We start from the raw sequence: 20,163 nt of genomic DNA, 5'->3' as shown, positions 1-20,163 counted from the left end.
ATTCAGGTCATCAGGGCAATGTCCCAGGCTAGGCGTAATTTGTTTTGACCTGCACCTCCACTTCAAGTGTTTCACAAATCTCATTTGCCATGCCGCCACCCTGGCGCCTCTTAGTGTAGTTACAGTATCTTGACCCTCCTGCCACCTGACATTCAATCCAGCCAATTACGACCAGCGTCTGGGCTTGATAAAAAGTGAGTTTTCCATGCTGCAACTAATCAAAACTGCACCAGATAAGTCATTGTATACTTGTGGTCGTGTTCCCTCAGAGCCTTCTTCACCTAGAGGAAACTGTAACGCAGCTTCTGGACCCAAAGACTGAAATTGGGGAAGAAGGTAATCCAAGCTTTACCTCTATGCAATGGAGGGGCACTGTGAGCTGCTCAGAGGATCACGTCTCGGTATCAGACGTTTATGAGTCTTGCTATGATGAGACAAAGGTGTACTCCAGGCTTTCATGGTGCACCTGGGAAGTGATGGGCTCCCTCCACCTAAAATATTTTTGAAAGTCCACATGTTTGCAGCTGTTTCAGAATGAGATTGCCCACAAACAGGTTCCTGGCTGGACCCTTGGTGTTTAGAGGTACCACTAGTATCAATACATTATTTCAGCAGGACCAACTTCTCTCACATCTGTTCTGCTGTAGCTTCACATCATTTGTTATATATGGCAACATCCTCATGTTTGCATTCCACAACCTATGTAACATTCCCAATGAGTGTATTTTGGTACTGTGATTACTCATGTCAACTAGACATTTATGTGTATTGATCCCTGTATGTCACACTCTTGCTAATAAATGAGAGTGGCACTGAAAAGTAAGTAATAAGTACTCATGTATGATATTGTCATTCAGACTTAGCTAGGTTACCTAGCAGACACAAACCTACCATTGTAGGTACTTGCTAGCCTTTTCCTACCTAGCCCATACATCTGTACAGCAGTCTTCATGTATATTTCCAGGATTTCTACAGGCATATGTCAAGCCAACACACTTGTATGATATGTGTGTGGCATTGTCAAATGTATTAGTTACAGACAATGCCTTCAGTCCACCAACACATTCATGGAGTAGTGAATTATTTTAAAGATGTTTTTTGTTCCTGACTATGGGGCAGATTAAAGTAAAGTGGTGTAGCAACCAGTGCAGGGCCACTTTTCTTTCCCCCCTTAATATCCTCTTACCACCACCATGAGTGTGCTGTATTTTAAAGACTGCGCGCCATGGCAGAGGGTAGGGGGCAATAGCATGCAAGGTATTTGATGCAATTGATGTACCGTTCAGGGTCAGACCTAACATTTTGGCCCTAACCCTGAACACTACATAGGGTCCCATTGGTACCGATGGTGTTCCTTCTTTAAACAACTGCTTTGAGCAGGTGTTAATAGTAGCAGCAATATATGGCACAATTGTTTTTGTTACATTCAACTGCACCATTTTGGCTCCTCCCCTACCGGCTGTGGCACAAGGTCTTACAAAGTGGCACAATGCATGAACTGGGCCACTGTGAGTTTCTGCTGCTTAGATATTTGCATCATTGGGGGACATTAGCATAATATGTTTGACACTAATGTTAAACATGGATGCGCTTGGCCCTCTTAAATCAGGGCCTGTGTTCCAAAGCTGTTTACAACTGTTGTGGTGTAGTCATGCTCTCTGAGATATGGGCAAGTTACAATTGGTATGTGATGGTGTAAAAGAGTATGTCATGTACATTCTGAGTTTACGTGATTTTATTGAATTATTTACATGGTGATTATTGGAGTACAGTTCTATGTGAAAAACTTTGTGCACAATTAGTTCAATTAGTTCTCTTCTGCATACTCCAGCAGCAGTGTTTTGTTGTTCCCCCTCCTCCACTTGTACACCATTGTTGTCATCCCCCTCATTGGGGACATCAACTTGTTCATCCCAGGGGACATGTGTGCGTAGACAAATGTTATTAAAAATGGCACACACGAGGATAATTTTGCAGACAAGGGGTGGTGCATATAACTGTCTTCCTCCTGTAAGATGTAGGCACCTAAACCTTGATTTGAGGGGGCCAAATGTCCACTCTACTACATTTCCTGGGCCTTATGTGGCCTTTATTGTAAGCCCGCTCTGCATCCATTGTAGAATTTCCAAATGGCTGGATTTCCATGGCTGGACGCCATAACCTTGGTCAACTGCAAAGGAATGTGAGAAAATGTGTTAATCATGCACATTAGTTAATTGCTAGGTGCCATGGCCCGTATTTGTTTTGAATGGAGTGATGTATCAGACTTACATCTGGCATTGTATGTGTTCCTGTTTGGATGGTTGCATTGGTCTGTGGTGGTGCACTTTCCGATCATGGTTTGTGCCTTAGGTACATGGTGATTGTAAATGGAATTTTTGTCTGACAGTTCACCCATGCCAAATATGTGCAGTGTTCTCTATATTTGACTCAGGAGCCCAAATTTACGAGGCCCTGGCACCTCCTTGCATCACATTAGCCTAATTTGTGTCAACACTATTGTGGGCCAACTAGGCAAAAATATCACAGTGCCATGTTTACAAAGTGCCACTACCCATGCAGTGCAACACTTAGTGACCCTTTACGACACATTATGCCTGTGCAAAGCATCCCGTATGGAAGAGGTGTGTTCCCCCATTGGGCAAAAGCAAAAATGGTGCAGAGGAATATAAGAGGTTCCAATGTGTAATTTTTATCTGGTACTTTTGATGCCTGCGCAGAGCAGGCCTACGTATGGAGCACACCATTGCTTTAAATGTACCCCTATGTACTGTGCAGGATTTGCACCATACATTTGGCAATAATCCTACACCGTCCATCTATGGCATCCATCATGTTGACACTATTGCACCTACTCTGCCCCATGGTGTGCCATATATTGAATACAGCACAAACATGTTGGGGGAAGGAGGGCGCTAAGGTGCACAAGTAAAGTAACACTGCTTTAGACGCTGCCCAACTTTTCTGACATGTGGCCCTTAGTACCTTCACTTTAGACCTGCAGAAAACTGATGTAGTGGACATGTGTACCTATTTTGTGTGTTGTATGCCATGTAACAGGTGTAGGTCCCTGTGTGTTGCATGTGAATCCCACCTCTTTGCCCTTGAAATACCTCCCTTGCACAAAGTTTTGCACTTGCAGTTGCTGTCTGGAATACGTATGTGCATGAGGTTCATATGCCCATTGTGGGACAGTTATATGGGATGTATTGTGATGTATGCAAGATTTTTCAGACAGCTGTGGGACAGGACCGGGCATGCCTTGTTTTTCAGCAGTGCCCTGCATCAGGAGTCCAGCACTGCTAAGTTCCATGCATCCTCATTCATATGCATGTTTGGCCTCTACCTGTACATTGTCAGTCGTACATCTGCTGCAGTCCATTGTTGGTACCCTTGTATCATCATACGGAGATGTGGCATTTCCAGGTATGTTTGTTGGTATGCCGTGAAGTGTCCGTTCCTGCACATAATCTTTCATTGATGGTGATGTTGTATTTCACTGTGTGCTGCACTATGCACTACACAAGGGAAGGATGTACACAATGAGTATATCCATTATATGTTTCTGATATGTAGATGGTGATGGGACCACTTGGCTGGCAATAGAAATCAGTGCTGCCTGAGATTTCTACAGCACAGTAAATGTGGGGCAGTGAGTTGTCTGACGTTTGGATGGCCAATGCAATTTACATAGCAGAGCGATTCCTTGGTAAGTGTTATGTGTAAAGGATCTGTGTTTCGTTGTGAACCTGTGGACACATGTAGTTGTTTGAGTCCAGCTTTTGTATTCATAAGGGACATTGCTCTACCTGTCCATCCAGTGATGTGTCAGTCAGGTGGTGCCAGGGACCTGTAGATATGGGCATATGTGAGGGTGATGTGCATTGCATGCTATGTAGTGTGGCATGTGGCATATGTGTTGTGGTCTATACATCTGTGTTTCCCTGTCCATATATGTTTGGTGTTGTGTTTGTATTATTTATATTGCAAGTTTGGTGTGTTGTGTGTGTTATGGTTTTTCGGCCATTGCCATATTGTCCATCCTGGAATTGTTGCTTTATAGTGAAGTGCCTGAAGATGTAAGCAACAACCACAATTACAGGATATTTTTCAAGGATGTTTGTGATAATTTCATGGTGGTCCAAGATAGCCGGCACATTGATGGAGTGGGTATGTTTGCGGTCCCTGTCAAGGTGTTCGGTTGCTGCAAGAGGGACAAGTTGGACATGAGCGCAGTCCATAGCACCCAGCACATGCGGGTAGCCAGCAATCTGATGGAAACCTTGCTTGGTCTCCTGCTGCAGTTTCTGGGTGTTGGGGAACCAGATGTGGTGGAGTGTGAGTCTGATGATGGCGTCCAGGACTTTCGTAAGGATGGCAGAGAGGGATGGTTGGAAGAACCCACCCACTTGTGCCGCAGTCGTCTGGAATGAACCTGATACCAGCAAGTGGAGGACAGCCAGAGGTTTGGTCATGGGTGTAATTGCTGTGTGACTCTGCACTCCTGCTGTGATGTCTGGCGCAATGTGGTGGAGCAGGCATACAATGGACTCCCACCTCAGATGGTAGAGTCTGATCACCTCTTACTCCCTGAGGGCCCGGATGCTTGCGAAAGATCCTCTCCTGCCTTCTGTGCGGCGTTCGTGGCTGTTGTGGTGGTGTTTGCAGTTGCTGTGGTGGGTGCTGGTGGCACTTGGCGCTGCTGCTGTTGTCTTCTATGGGTGCTGAGCTGTAGGAGTAACAGATCCTTGTTGTCCAGTTGCTTTCCAATGCTTCTTCTGTGTGTTTTCCTTATGTAGTAGTGTGTGGGCCTCATTTTAACGCTTGGTCTGACCAGACGTTAAAATGTTGATGCTAATTAAACTTAGCGTCATTGTTTGGACCTGGTCCTTTACGTGCATCATTTTTCCGTCAGGTTCTAAGTTTGGTGCTAGCAGCCTAGTGTCATTTTTTAGAAGAGAATACCTACCTTGCATATCATTGTCGTTAAACGACACAGTCTGAGGTGGCGCTCCAAAAAAATTAAGCTAATTCGATAATTTTGATGTTAGACTGCTCTAGCATCAAAATATAAATATGCTGTTGTTAGCGCTGCTTTTGCATTAAAAGAAAATGGCGTAAAGGCGGCGGTAACTTCTCTTAAATCTGGGCCTAAGTCTTCTCTGTCTCCTGTGCCTGCATGCTTATGTGGAAAAGCATGTCACTAGCTGAGCCTGGAGTTTTTGGTAATGGGAAGAGATGACCAAACATGTTCATTTATGTAGAAAATTGCCTTATGCATTATCTGACTAATGTCAGCAATACTTCTATTACATTTTCTGGTCTACATCTAAATGTAAGTGAACTCAACTTAATTTTGAAAATCAAAATTTGGCTAATCCGCAACAACTGAAAAATAACTTTTCCCAATGATTTCCATCTGAGAGCCGTGCAGGCATCCATTGTGGAAGAAGGAAAGCAGTGAAGATTTCACACTGGTATCTTTGCCACCAAACCTTTCACTCTTCATCAAACCTGGTTTTCCCTCCAGACCTGAAAGAACAGGCTTCAAGTGAGGTGGGAGTGTGTTGGCTTCCTTCCCCCAAAAAAAGAGTGTAATCCTAATTCACAGCGTGTGTTTGAGTATTATGTTTTACCCTTTTTTTTAGGGGTGAATTGTTCCTAAATTTCCATCCCTGATTCACAAAGCATTTTCTTTGAAGCTGATTCATGAATTTCCAAGCTCAATATAAACATGCTCACGCATCTTATTTACAGCACATTTTTCCATGAACAAGCATGTGATAATCTTGAAAATGTGTAGTATATCATACCTCAATTTGGAGTAAGACTGCTTCTCACAGAAACACTATTTGAATCAGGCATTGATTGTTTCTGTGAGTATACACATTTTGATAAATATGAAGAAAAGGTAAAGACCACGTCAAGAGTGCCACAGTGTTGCAAAAAAGGACCACGCTGCCCCCGCAGTGAAGGGGTGGGGGGGTGCTGAGAGCTCCTCAGTGAGTCTGGAGAGGGGGCACCTCCATGTACTTTGCATGGGAGCTCCCTTACGTTTCATTATGCCACTAGGGTGCCAGATAGTAGGAAGCGGGTCCTCTGCCTTGCACAATAGAAAAAAAGAGCCTAATGATAAAGAGGAATATAGAAATAAAGTGTAAGCTCTAGATAGGTTTCACCTACATGGAGGTATACTTTCCACCTTAAGGCCTTTGAGATCCTGAATATGTTTCCCTTATAACCGTAGTAATTTGTAATACATCGATTTCTTCAAATGTTTGAGAGAGGTTCAGACTATGTTATACGACCCCATGTGTAAAAATACATGAAAAATAATGCCGGACACAGGAAACCTAGAGTCAGACATAAAGTAATGCTGCTATAGAAGCCTTTTGGACTTGGCCTTTTCTGCAGGGTCATTCCAAAACTGTTTGCCTTATTCCTCCTGATTTCTGAACCTGTTTTTGTTGCCTTTTAGGATTCCACACACTTTACCACTGCCAGCTAATTCTAAATTGTTTGTTCTGTCTCCTGGCATGGTAACATTGGCTTATGACCAATTGACACATTTAATTTACTTGTAAGTTCCTAGTGAAGTGGTACTACATGTAGTTGTGGCCTGTAAATTAAATGCTTCTGATGGGCCGGCAGCACTGATTGTGCCACCCAGTAAAGTAGCCCTTTTAAATGTATCAGGCCTGCCATTGATGGCTGTGTGTGCAGTTTTAAACTGCCATTTAGGCCTAGCAAAATAAACATTTTGCCAGGCCTAACTTTTCTTTTCTAATACATATGTCACCTTTAGGATAGTCCCTAAGCAGCCAACAGGGCAGGAGCAGTGTATTTATAAAGTTGGACATGTACTTTTAACTTTTACATGTCCAGGTTGTGAAAAACTCTTAAATTAATTTTTCACCACTGCAAGGCCTACCACTACCAAAGAATAATACAGGGTTAACTTATTACATTAAACATTTGATAACCTTTAGTTGTGAGCAGGTAGGAACCTCGAGTTTGATGCCTAAAGAATTGGAATTTAAAAACCTTTTATTACTAAAGTCACATTTTAAGTCATAACTCTGAAAATGCCACTTTTAGAAAGTTGGCATTTTCTTGTCCTAACCATTTGCTACCTGCATCCTGTTTCCTAGGCCACATGACTAGGTGCACCTGGCAGTTGGTCATTGTATAATGCTCCCACTCAGTGAGACACAGGAGCATAGGTGTTTGCAGGATGGGGCATTTCTGACTTGAGGGGGAGGAGCTCTCCCCTACCACACTTGCACATCACAAAGGCTCTGCCTAAACACACTACAAAGGGTTTTACACTAGTCTATTGTGACTGCAGCAAATAGGGGCCAGGGCAGGGAGGCAGTAAATCTCAAACACCCCTGGTGATGGAAACCTCCATAACCTTCTCCTACCTCAAAGCTGGCACAGGTATGAATATTGAACCATCAGACCTAACTTTTCAGTACACCACTGGAACCGTGGAAAATTCAGAAGAACTGCTGTTCTTCTCCGCAAGAAGGACTGCTGCTCTGTTGCTTTGCTGCCTTACTGCCTGAAAGAAAGAATTAGACTTTCATCTTGTACCCAGGGCCACCAGACTGACTTCAAGGGCTAGTTGGCTGGACTAGTGATTAGGGACAAAAAAGACACCAACCACCTTAAACCCAGCACCAGCTGCAAGTCCTACCCTCCATGTGGTACCACCCCAGTCCTGGACCCTTGAAAGTGTGTTTGAAGGAGCTCTGTTAGCCCAGCTGTGGTTCTGTGAAGCAGAACTGCAGCAGCACTATACATCTCCAATGCAGGATCTTGCAATGCTCCACAAAGCAGTATTTAAGGCACTTTCATTAAGCAGGCCTAACTTGGTCCCTGCAGGGGCCTGCACTCCAATGCGGTCGGCCTGAGCTTGGGACCTTGTCCTGTTCTGGCTGGACCAGATAACCACAAATCGTACTTTGAGCTTTTAGGCACTATTTTACTTCAAACTTTGCAATTCCATATATTTGGGTCTACTCATTGATTTTTTTGTTGTTTTGGTCTCAAATATTTTTTAAATGTTTTAAATTGGTGTGGAATTGTTCTTGTGTTTTGTTTTCACTGTATTACTGTTTGAAGTGCTGCATAAACACCTTACACATTGCGACTAAGTTAAACCTGACTGCTTTTGTGCCAAGCGACCAGAGGGTAAGCACAGGTTAATTTGGGGTTTTCTTGTGCTTCACTGTGACAAAGGTTGTGGTTGCTGCTTGGGTAGGGTTCATCCCCCTCATCCAGTAACCTAATTTCCAATAGAACCCTTTATCAATATTGAAATATTAAGTTCTACATCGAATACATGTCATTGAATTAACTAGCATTTCATCTTAGACTACCAACAGTACAACCAATGATTTTTAGTTAGGGTTGTGGTTTGTAAGTGAAGTGACATGAGGTAGGTGGGGTTTGAGACTTTTCCAATGTCTTACTTCTGCATTTGTTCTAACCCAGCACCTGGGTCAAGGACCTTTCCCCTACTAGTACTTGAGCAGAAACCAATCACTGATTATCATAAAGAAGACATCACAAACATTGCCTTTCATGGTACTATGAGGAGAGCTAAAGAAAAGCAGGAGATGAAACTCACAGGACCATTCAGAGGTTTTGTGCATGGCATTTACTTCTGGACAAGCTGATTTAAGGGTGAAATACAATTTCTCAAAATATCTTCTCACTCGAAGTGGGGAATTGTCTTATTTATCAAGTTAGATGCAGGAGCATCACCTTACCATCAGGGGTACTATATGAGAAAATAGTCCTTCACACAAGAATTGTTTGAAACTTCTGCTTGGCCTCTGTGGTAATTATGTATAACTTCACTTTAAAAGCTGGTTTGAGATCCATTTCCTGAAACTAAATGCCTCTAAGAACATGTTTCTGTTCTTATCTAGTCACCTTACCAAACTGCCCATTGATTCTTCAATGTATAAGTTGGCCACAGTTGAACAGTCCCTTCAGTTGCTATTTGTATGACATGCAGTGGCGGCCCGTCCTTTAGGGCGGAGGGGCCACCCCCCCACCTTTTGCCCCTCATGAAGAGTGTCTGTCATGCTGAACAAAGGTCAGCCTGACAGACACTCTTCATTTTCAGCTCAGACAGCCAGGAGTGAGCCATGCGCAATTTGCGCAGACTCCTGGCTGCCTGAGCTGAACTTTGCTGGGCTGAGGAGGTCACAGCTCCTATGGGCGTCACCTCCTCGGCTCAGCAAAGGTGCCTCGAGGCCCTCCCCTGGGTGATGAGGAAAGCGTCACCCATTGACACTCGCCCCTGGGCGCTTCAGGTTTAAGCCCTGAAGCACCCAATCAGTGACACTTTGTCACAGAGTGGGGTGGGGTCAGCAGTCTCACTGACCCCATCCCACTCTGTGACGAGGCTGGGACTGCTGCCTGAGGGGCTGCCTGAGGGAAGGCAGCAGTCCCAACCCTCCTGGAACCTGGAGGCTGAAGGTAAGTGTGTGTGTGTGATGTTTTAAATTGAATGTTTGGTGCGCTCGTGCATGTTTGAGTGTTACGAGTGTTGTTAATGGATGTGCGTGCGTGTGTGTGTGAAAGAATGAGTGTGTGTGATCTTTTAAAATGAATGTTTGGTGCATGCGTGCATGTTTGAATGTTATGAGTGTTAATGGCTGTGTGTGCGTGTGTGAAAGAATGAGTGTGTGCTGTTTTAAAATGAATTTTTGGTCCGTGCGTGCATGTTTGAATGGTATGAGTGTTGTTGATGGATGTGCGTGCGTGCGTGTCTGTGTGTGAAAGAATGAGTGTGTGTGTATGTGCTTCCCACCCGCCCTCATCCCTCCTAAAGCTGCCGGCTGCCACTGATGACATGTTTGGGCATCCGTATGATTACTCCTTTCCTAATAAAACTCATTTTTCAAACACCTCTTCTTTGCTAATTTTCAGCTTCAGTTCATGAGTAAATTGAGTTTCCAATCACAACTAAGCCCACAGATTTAAGCTATGATTTTTCTTGAATTAATATTGTAAGTATAATCTTGCTGGAGTCAACCTAAATCAGTTCTGGAAAGTCAAGGCCTCCATCTGTGCCTTCTGCTGACAAACATTAGGAAATTTAGCTGTGATCAGTTTTTAGGTCTGTGTGGAGATTTTGTGAATCACCTTTTGGGTCTGGTCAATGGAGTTGAGTGTATTCTTCCACCACCACTTGAGTGCTTGCACTGAACTGCATGGGGACTAATTTACATCTATTGCCCCATCTGCTGTATTCACTCACTCTAATGCATTTATTAGCACATTAAAGCTTGTTGTTAGTGAAGCACTGCGAAAAGGATGAAGAGAGAGAAAGTGGAGAAATGTAATGAAAATGAAAAATGATTGTTTTCTGTAGGTTGGTATGTCCTCTGTATTATTGTTCAATTTTAAAAATGTTTTCATTGCAGATTCACCGTATTCTATCCTGGTGGTTTTGATTGCTCTGTGTCCTATTTGATTTTTGCTGTAAAGCCATCTGATGCACCTGCATACATACAGTTTTAATACTGAAAGCCTATGATAGGATACATGTAGTGCTTGTCCATCCATTTTTTTGTGAAGAACAAGTCAGGTTAGAATGGGGGAGCGTGCGGATAGTTGATCCACAACAGCCAATGAGATAATTGCCTAAAAGCCATAAGCTTGTCACCGACTGTGACCTTTGTGCCTGTAATCAAACTCCCATCAGGGATTGCACAGCATAGACAATAATTAGAGTGCTGCGCGCTGCAGGCCTTTGTGCACGGAAAGAATTCCTGCTGCACTTGCCAGTAACCTGGTGAATCAATATGCTCAGGCATGCTTTTTAGGAGGCATTTTTAGTTGGGTGGTTTGCAACAGTTCGCAAAAAATAATTACCGAGGCTTTGAGCTGATCTGTTCAGTGGAGAATGTTTTTTTTCTTTAGAACATACAATTTCTACCGGAAATATAAATGAAATCTTTCACTGTATATTTGTGCGCTGGGTAGGAATGACATTAGGGCGCAAAGAAAAAATGTCTAGTAGACTGGAGATATGTCAAATGCTAACAAGAGATGAATGACCCGGAAGCGACCGAGGAAGCGTCACTCATTTTTTTGTAGGCACATATATGATATGCTTCTCCAAAGAACTATCCCTCCTAGCTCTGTGCCAGAGACAAAAGTAATGGGACAATTCAGACGTTTCTCATCAGAACTGCTTTTTAAGATTATCTCATCAGAACTACTAATTATCAATTTAAACCATCATTTTTCCATAAAATGTAACGTTTGGACCTTTTTTTAAAGAAAATAAACTGTTGGTAACCAAACTGGACCGAGCAAACTTTCATTTATTTTAGCATAGTCTTGCATAGTTTCCAATATTTCGCATTATCACTGCTAAGCGAAATGTCTGAGATTATGCCACTATGCAACGTCATGTAATTGAGATTTCATTTGGGTAAAAAAATCTTGTTGTGGGAGCATGGAATAACACAAATAAATTGAACTCAAAAAGCTGCTGATTTTGCACTATTTTCTCCACACTATGGGCCGTATTTATACTCCGTTTGCGCCGAATTTGCGTCGTTTTTTTCGACGCAAATTCGACGCTAAACTAACGCCAACTAACGCCATATTTATACTATGGCGTTAGAGGCGAATAGCGCCAAAGTTCCCGGAATGTGCGTCATTTTTTAGCGTGAACCCCTTCCTTGCGTTAATGATATGCAAGGGAGGCGTTCCCGTCTAAAAAATGACTCCCAGGCCTTTACGTGGTATTTATACTCCCGGGCAAAAGAGACGCCCGGGAGTGGGCGTGGCTAAAAACGGCGCATTTGCGCCGCTTTTTAACGCCTGGGTCAGGCATGGCGTTAAGGGACAAGTGGGCTCAAAATGAGCCCAGAGTGCCCTCCCCTGCCCCCAGGGACCCCCCCTGCCACCCTTGCCCACCCCAGGAGGACACCCAAGGCTGGAGGGACCCACCCCAGGGACATTCAGGTAAGTATTTTTTTATTTTTTTTTAATATTTTTTTTTGGCATAGGGGGGCCTGATTTGTGCCCCCCTACATGCCACTATGCCCAATGACCATGCCCAGGGGACAGAAGTCCCCTGGGCATGGCCATTGGGCAAGGGGGCATGACTCCTATCTTTACAATGATAGGAGTCATGTTGATGGGGGATGGGCGTCGAAAATAAATGGCGCAAGTCGGGTTACGACGATTTTTTCGACGTAACCTGACTTGCCCCATTTTAAGACGCCCATGCGCCATTTTCCCCCTACGCCGGCGCTGCCTGGTGTACGTGGTTTTTCTCGCGCACACCAGGCAGCGCCGGTCTGCTTGCGCCGGCTAACGCCATTCAATAAATACGGCGCCCGCATGGCGCTTCAGAATGGCGTTAGCCGGCGCAAAACTTTTTGACGCTAAACTGCGTTAGCGCAGTTTAGCGTCAAAAAGTATAAATATGGGCCTATATGTCTCCTTGTGACAAAAATGGATGCTAAAAAATAGTGCAAAATGTAAAAGTCAGCATTTGATGCAATAGCGTGTAATTTCATGGAATTTTTTGAGCACTTTCGCAAAATATTTTTTTTTCGAATTTTACCCAGGTCACGCATAAAAGCAGGGTCAACCTCTCTTATTACACTTGATCTCTTTTACAAAATATGACGCTCACTTCAGCAGTTTTTATCATCAGTTGAAACAGGTAAAGCACTAAAGCAGACGGTCTTGGCACAAGCTAGACTAATGTAAGTATAAAAACATTTGAAATTGGCTAACTGGGAACATGGTTATTTTATGTGGAACAAAGTATCTTCTAATTAATTTTATAAGATTATTACAAGTCACAAATGATTCTAGAACATATTGAGGAATCAGGGCAAATGACAAGTTCATTTATGAAGTCATGAAATGCAAAAGTGACTATCCTTTTATGTATGATAAGGGATACTTAATTTGTTATAATACATAGCAACACCCTCCTTGCCTACCCCAACACACACCATCACATTCCCCACAACTCTCTTTTAAATTCTAGGGCCCTCATGTATCATGTCAAATTTTGGAGGGTAAAGCTCCAATTAGTAAAATCAGAGCATTTGCGACCACAACATGTCATTTTTAAATTCACCAAACCCAATTTGCGAACTAGTACTAGGGTCCATATTTATACTTTTTTAGCGCCACATTTGAGTCGTCTTTTGACGTACAATCATCGCAAACTACAATTGTATTTTGTACGTTTGCGCTGCTTTTACATAAAATAATGCCGCGAATGCGGCGCTAAAAAAGTATAAATATGGGCCTAAGTTATCAAATCTTACTGAATAACTAATAGGGCTTGTAAATAGATACTTAATTGGTATTTGGAAGGAGCGTGTTAAGGGCATTCCTTCCAAATACCAAAATCCCATTGCAAAACATTCATATTTTATAACCTCTGCAAAGGAGGTGGTAAGCCATGAGCAAATGCACAGGGGTCCCCAGAGGACCCCTTCCCCTTTGTGAATGTTCACAAAATCATTTCTTCTGAGCAGGTGGTCCATGAGAGCACTGCCTGCTCATTAAAAAGGTTTGTGTCATTTTTCTTTTTCTTTTTTAAATGCATCATATTTTCCTTTGAGGAAAAAAGTCTGAAATTAAAAAAATGATTGCTTTATTTAAAAGCAGTCACGGATATGGTGGTCTGCTGACCCCAGCAGGCCACCATGCCTGTCATTGCAGCCAATTGCAACAGGTCTCAATGTACGACCTACCTCATGAATATTGATCAGTTAGGTCAAATTGTGGCCACCTATGAGTCGGTATTTTGAGAAGAAACCTATTTATACCGAGGTTGGTTCTCAAAATACCTGTGTATTCAATAGACTTTGGTGTGCAAATGACGACCACTTCTATTAAATCCATTTTGTACATTCCACTTAAGGAATCGCAAATTGTGAATCGTTGTTTGTCAGAAGTTATCATTCCTTGAATGGAAACTTTGTACATGAGGGCCCTTGTTTCTTTCTCCTTCTTCTGGATGATATATCCTCTACTTGCTGATGCTAAGATTAAATGCGGAATTAGTACTGTTAAAATCACAAACCAATGGGCAGTTATTTGTTGAAAACACATACACTAAATAGTTAACAGAACTTTCCATATTGGCTTTAAGAAAGAATGTGTGGCAATTTATAGATAAGATAAACCTTATCTGTCAGCCAAAGTGAATTTTGAGAGAAAACAACTTTAGAAGAAAGAGAGCTGAAAAGCTAGTTCTTCCATTATTTGCTCAAGGAACATTTGCAGTTCTGACAAGTGGCTCCTCAAACATATTGGGGCAGATTTAAGAGCCGCTAGTGCCTCCTTGCACCACATTAGCATAATTTTTTTTTACGCTAATTGCCGAACCAAATTTATAAAGTGGTGCAATGCATGCATTGTGCCACTTTGTAACCCTTTCCGCTACATTATGCCTGCGCCAGGCATACTGTATGCAAAGTGGGCGTTCCCCCATTAGGGGGGATGAAAAAAACGGCATAAAGAAATCTAAAAGATTTATTTGCATCATTTTGTTCGGCACTTTTAATGCCTGCTCAGAGCAGCTTTTTAAATTAGGCACACCGTTGTTTACAATGGTCTCAATTAATTTTGCAGGATTAGAGTAAAAATGGATTACAGTAATCCTGCAAACTTCCGAACTAGTGTCAAAAATTCTGGTGCTAGTTCCTTAACTACTGCTATGGTGTGACGTATATTAAATACAGCGCACACATGGTGGCGTTAGGGGGGCGCTAAGGGGAGCAAGAAAATTGGCGCCGCACTGGGTGCAGCGCCACTTTTTATAAATCTGCCCCATTGTCTCTTTACACTGGCACTGTGATGCGACAAATCACCTGTAATAAGCAGGTATGGACTTTACCAGTAGTTTTCACCAGGGCTGCTAAACATGTTAGTCGAATGGTAGTAGCACCTTTCTGCAGGACTAGCATAATTTTAATTGGCCAGCAGCAACACTTCTCTCCGTGACTGCTACATTACCACTAGAATGTACTAACACTTTGCAGCAAAAGTGCTACAAATTTGAAGGGACTGTACCAGTACTTTTAAGCAGAGTATTTAAGTTAGTAATAGAACAGCAACAGTTTCCAGTAGGGCTACCATAGATGTAATGAACAGTACTAACAAAAGACAGAAAGACAGCCTCAGCACTTCTGAAGAACACTAGATTTCAAAGCAGGGCTGATAAGTTTTAGGGGGGAAGTTCAATCCCATCTCTGAAGGGTTAATACGTTGTTAAGGAGCCAGAACAGATGTTATTAACAGAAGTGTTGCATAAGTAATGGACAACACAGCAAGAATGCAATACGTGTAATGTACAGTACCAGCACCTCTGGCCAGCACTTCTGGAAGCGTAATAGAAGGTGGCAGCACTTTTCAGAAGATTTAATAAAACGTCCAGAAGTACGACAGTCTTAAAATATTGCATTTCACAATTTATTCTGTAAGAGCAGAGGCAATGCACTGTAAGGGCCCCTTCTTACAAATTAGCTTCATTTTTTAATACTTCGAATCTGAAGATTCTGTTTTTGGAAGACCTTAAAGCAATGTTTCCCTAACTAAGGGCCTGATTACGACCTTGGCGGATGGGATACTCCGTCCCAAATGTGACGGATATCCCATCCGCCGTATTACAAGTTCCATTATATTCTAAGGAACTTGTAAAATGGCAAACGGGATATCCGTCACTTTTGGGACGGAATAATCCTCTCCGCCAAGGTTGTAATCAGGCCCTAAGTGTTGAGACCCAAGCAAGCAGATTTTTGGTTGGTTGCGAAAGTCCAAGGAATAAAGATGCCTTTAAATGCTGTATTTATCTTGTCACATATGCTGCATTTCAGAGACAGAAGTCAAATGTCAGAATATTTCTTCTGACAAATTGCTGCTTATTTTTTGAACATGGGAATTTGTACAATTTCAGCAGAAAATAAAAATGGAGCAACTTTATTTTATAATTCTGATATGTGATGGAAAGAAAAATGTTAATATGATCCAAACAAATCAAGACACTAGTTGGTGATGCACAAATGATACACAGCCACTGAAACTCTATTTACACACATTATCATGTGTGTAAAATATCGTTTTATCAGTATACTCTATGTTTGTGTAAATTTAGAGGCCATGTCAATGGAAAATGTACTGTCTGTAAAGCACAATGAATTACCACACAGTGCTTTCGTTACATTAAACACGTACCCACCTCGTGTCCATTTCAGCTAGGTGGATCACAAAAGTCTGCTGCTCTAAACATTAGGTGGTGGTTCTAAAAAGTTTGGGAAGCCTTGCCCTATGGCTTTATGCTTGAACAAATGTTATGAATGTTGCTTGGAATCGCACATGGCTAAATGTATGAAAAATTGTTTATTCCTACATGGTTGATTTTTCGCACTAAGGAAGGCCTCTCTTTTGGTGGTTGATGTGGACATGTTGAATTCTTAACCAATTGAATACGATGCATTTAAATAAGCTCCTTATAACCTAGAAAATAAAGCTAGGACAATCAAAACCGAAGTCGAACCTTAACAGTATCTGGAAGGTAGATATTAAACTGCTTTCCACAGAAGGTGCCAGTTTACAATGAACAGTACACATAACACCATAACAAAGTGATTTTATTGACATTCCTCTATAGTGATATGATAGAATAGAAAGCGCAGCCTGAGTATCATGTGACAAATATTTTAGCCAATAAAAGCAAAATCAGCCCGACAATGAGGACCTTTTCTGCCATTGACGTGTGAAGCCTTTTCACAAAACCATAACAGACATTTCTTTCTTTAGATAAACTGGAAGCTGCAGGAATTAAGGCACACAAACCTCAACTGCTCTTAAATTTTGGATGTCACTCCAGGCAGGAAGTGATCCATTGTTCGTGGGAATATGCCAGAAAAGCATCTGTAATGTGGTTTTAATTTGTAAACAGTGATGGTGTTTTGGCAAAATATCAGGAAAAAAATTGCGTGGACAAAATATTGTGTCAAGAATAACAAGGACAAACATTTTGTGAAAGGTAAGTGTCAATGGGAAAGAATTGTTTCTATATATAAAACTACATATATGTACCTTGACATACAGAGCTTCAAGGTACATAGATGTGAAGTTAAGAATAGCAGATCTATACTTGCCTATTTGAACTTATCTTCTCAATAGGTTGGGCCTCGATATTTTGACAAGATATTCTGTCCACACTATATTTTTGCTGCCGATATTCTGACAGTGATCCAACAGTGATATGTGCAAGTTAAATTGAATTTAAAGGAACTACAGAATGACATCAAATGGAGCATATTCACAAAGGTACACATATGCAGGTGTACACTATGTAATACAAATGATGATTGTGCACTACACAGTTAAGACTCTTTAGGCTTTCATGTGCATTCCCTGCTATTAATGCATATGAAATGCGTGCCAAAGGAATGGCGCATGCCCCCTTCCCTACAACCATATCTGCTTACCATACACTTGTGGATTCACTAAAAAAAATGTTTTTTTTTTTCAACGGTATTGTTTTTTCTTATATATAATTATTTTTGCATAAATTATGCAACTTCCTACACACATCCAAAAAACTGTGAAGTAACCGGCCCACTTTTCCACACTTTTTAAATTCCTTATGCTAGATCCAGTTGTTTGAAAGCCCATATCTATATATTGTGAATACCCCAAAAGTTACTACATTGTAGGCAGCAACCAGCATTGGCATTGCACTTTCCTACTCCGATGAAACTCTACTGGAACAGCCTATTCAGGTGATTAATTAGGAATCTCCGATTGTTAAATGTATACCTAATATAACATACACGTGTAATAAAAAATAACGTGTGTCCTTAATACATACATTTACTTTATCATCATGCATACTTTATGCATGCGAGAGTTGCGACTTCAGCCAGGGGCCAGTTTGACTTATGCCTCAAAAACACTTTGTGAAGATGCCCCAATGTATTTGGGCACTTGTTTTCAAAAAGGTGTAAAAGCAGCTCTGCATGTTTTTTTCCCTTTCATATGCGCATCTCTAGAATTTAATCTCAATCGCTAATGGCTCCACAACTAAAACCTAAAATAAGGCACCTGCAGTAAATTGAGTTTACATGTTATATATGAGAAGCCTTTACTTTCACGTTTGTCAGTCTCTTGAAAGAGTCTGTCTAATAAAATTGTTAGCTTCCACTAGAACGGAGGCCAGGCCTCCATTCAAAAGAAGTGGGGGCCAGGTTCACAAAACCATTTCCACCCCTAACTTGAAATCAGTTCTGACAGCGGCTTGCTTTTACGAGCGTTAGTTATCTTTGTATGTTCACAAAAAGTGAATTTACACTTGTAGATGGTTTTACTCACTTATAATATGACACAAGTATGCTGTAATTATTACGTGCACTCAGGGGTGGGGCATCTGACTTGCCCGAGCCGTCTGGGGGGTCACAACATTTTGCAAAGCACATTCCCATCCTGGTTGCGGTTGGAGAGTTATTCCTGCCATGGGAAGTAGTAAATCTGTATTCATGCTGGAAACGGGGGACAGAACACATTCAAGTTGCTGAGGGCGTAAGGGAAGAGATTTCCCCAGAAGGGACATAACAAAGGAAAAAGTTAGTATTGGTAAAAGCGTTTTTCTTGGCATTTAGACGTGCACTAATGCACACATTTACACATGTGAAAATGCTTATAAATTTGATTATCATGGAAAACTTCGATTGTCTCAGCTTCCGAGGTAAATTACTTTTTTTGCGAATTTCCCCAAAAACGTTAATTCACTTGAAATATTATATTACAACTATGGTAAACTCATGATTTAAAAAAAAATGTGATTAGGATATGAGGAGACCTCACAGTTCTGTTCAAATTGGCAAATTCCCCAAATGCCAGTCACTTTTAAACGTTTTATTGACACCTCTGCCTGGTCCATGCTGGGTTATTAATCATACCAAATGCTCGTAAAATATGTCAGACTCACCATTCGCTCCGAAATCGCACGAAGAAAGCACTTGCATTTGATATTCCTGTATTAGATTGTTGGCTATGATATATGTTTAGTGCATGTAAATATTTTACAGAATTTTTATCTGCATGCAAATCTGCTAATGCCCTATGAGAATCTCCAAACCTTTGTATTTCGCCACAATTACAGTTCTTGTATTAGTCTAATAGTATGCATGAATATATGGAGAACACGGATAACTACTTCATGGGTGTTGCTTTTCTTGAATGTCTACCGGTCACCCTCTCTGTTTTATTTGTATTTCGCTCGCCATCTTTCCATCTCTCCAATTCACACTCTGTCTTCTCTCTCCCTTTCTATCTCATAATCTATACCCTTTGTCCAGATTCTCTGTCTGTCGCCCACATGCAAATGTTACATCGTCTCACTCTTTTGCTGAAATAAAACCCCATAGCTTACTCTTTTGTCTGCATTCTCACTCCATTTGAGCATTGAGCAGTCGACAGGTTATTGCCTCCTGGAGTCTCCGGGGGGACGAGCCCTATAGTCACACACTCAACTGAGAAATACACAAAAGGAGTGAGTTTACAGACAAACCCGTAAGATATGGGTTACAAAGTTGCACATGCCTAAGGGAGCATGTGAAAATGTCCTGAAGAAGTCCATATTGACTGTTAGTGGACAGTTAAAAGGAATTGGCTGAAACATTTACACCAAAATGTATTAACACCAAAGATGTGAGAGTACATTATATCTCTCAACACATCCATCACTTTTTTAAATCTTGTCTGAGGGGACCATTATTAAAGTACACCATTGTGGTAGGTGCCTTTGAGACAATTTAACTCACTTTTCCCATGATTCATTGGGAACAGCCAAGGAAAGATAAAACTGTTTCCTGTGTAACCCGGTGTCGAAGAGCTAGGGATCCGGACCTCTATGATAAAGCATGCCACCAACTAGATTTGTGGATGAGGGGTGTTTTTATGAACAACAAAAGAGTTCTTCTATTGGAATAAACATAGGGAGAGTCAGGTCACTTAGTGACAGTGTTTGGGTATGTGGTGACATACTGCCTCCTTTTTTAGATCATATGTGTAACTGGGAAAGTGGGTGAGCATGTTTTTCACCTTCTACCTTGTGTTTATTGGAAATAAAAACCCTACATATAT

The sequence above is a fragment of the Pleurodeles waltl genome, chromosome 2_1 (genome assembly GCF_031143425.1).
Source record: "Pleurodeles waltl isolate 20211129_DDA chromosome 2_1, aPleWal1.hap1.20221129, whole genome shotgun sequence".
Classification (NCBI taxonomy): domain Eukaryota; kingdom Metazoa; phylum Chordata; class Amphibia; order Caudata; family Salamandridae; genus Pleurodeles; species Pleurodeles waltl.
This window is presented reverse-complemented; position numbering follows the sequence as displayed.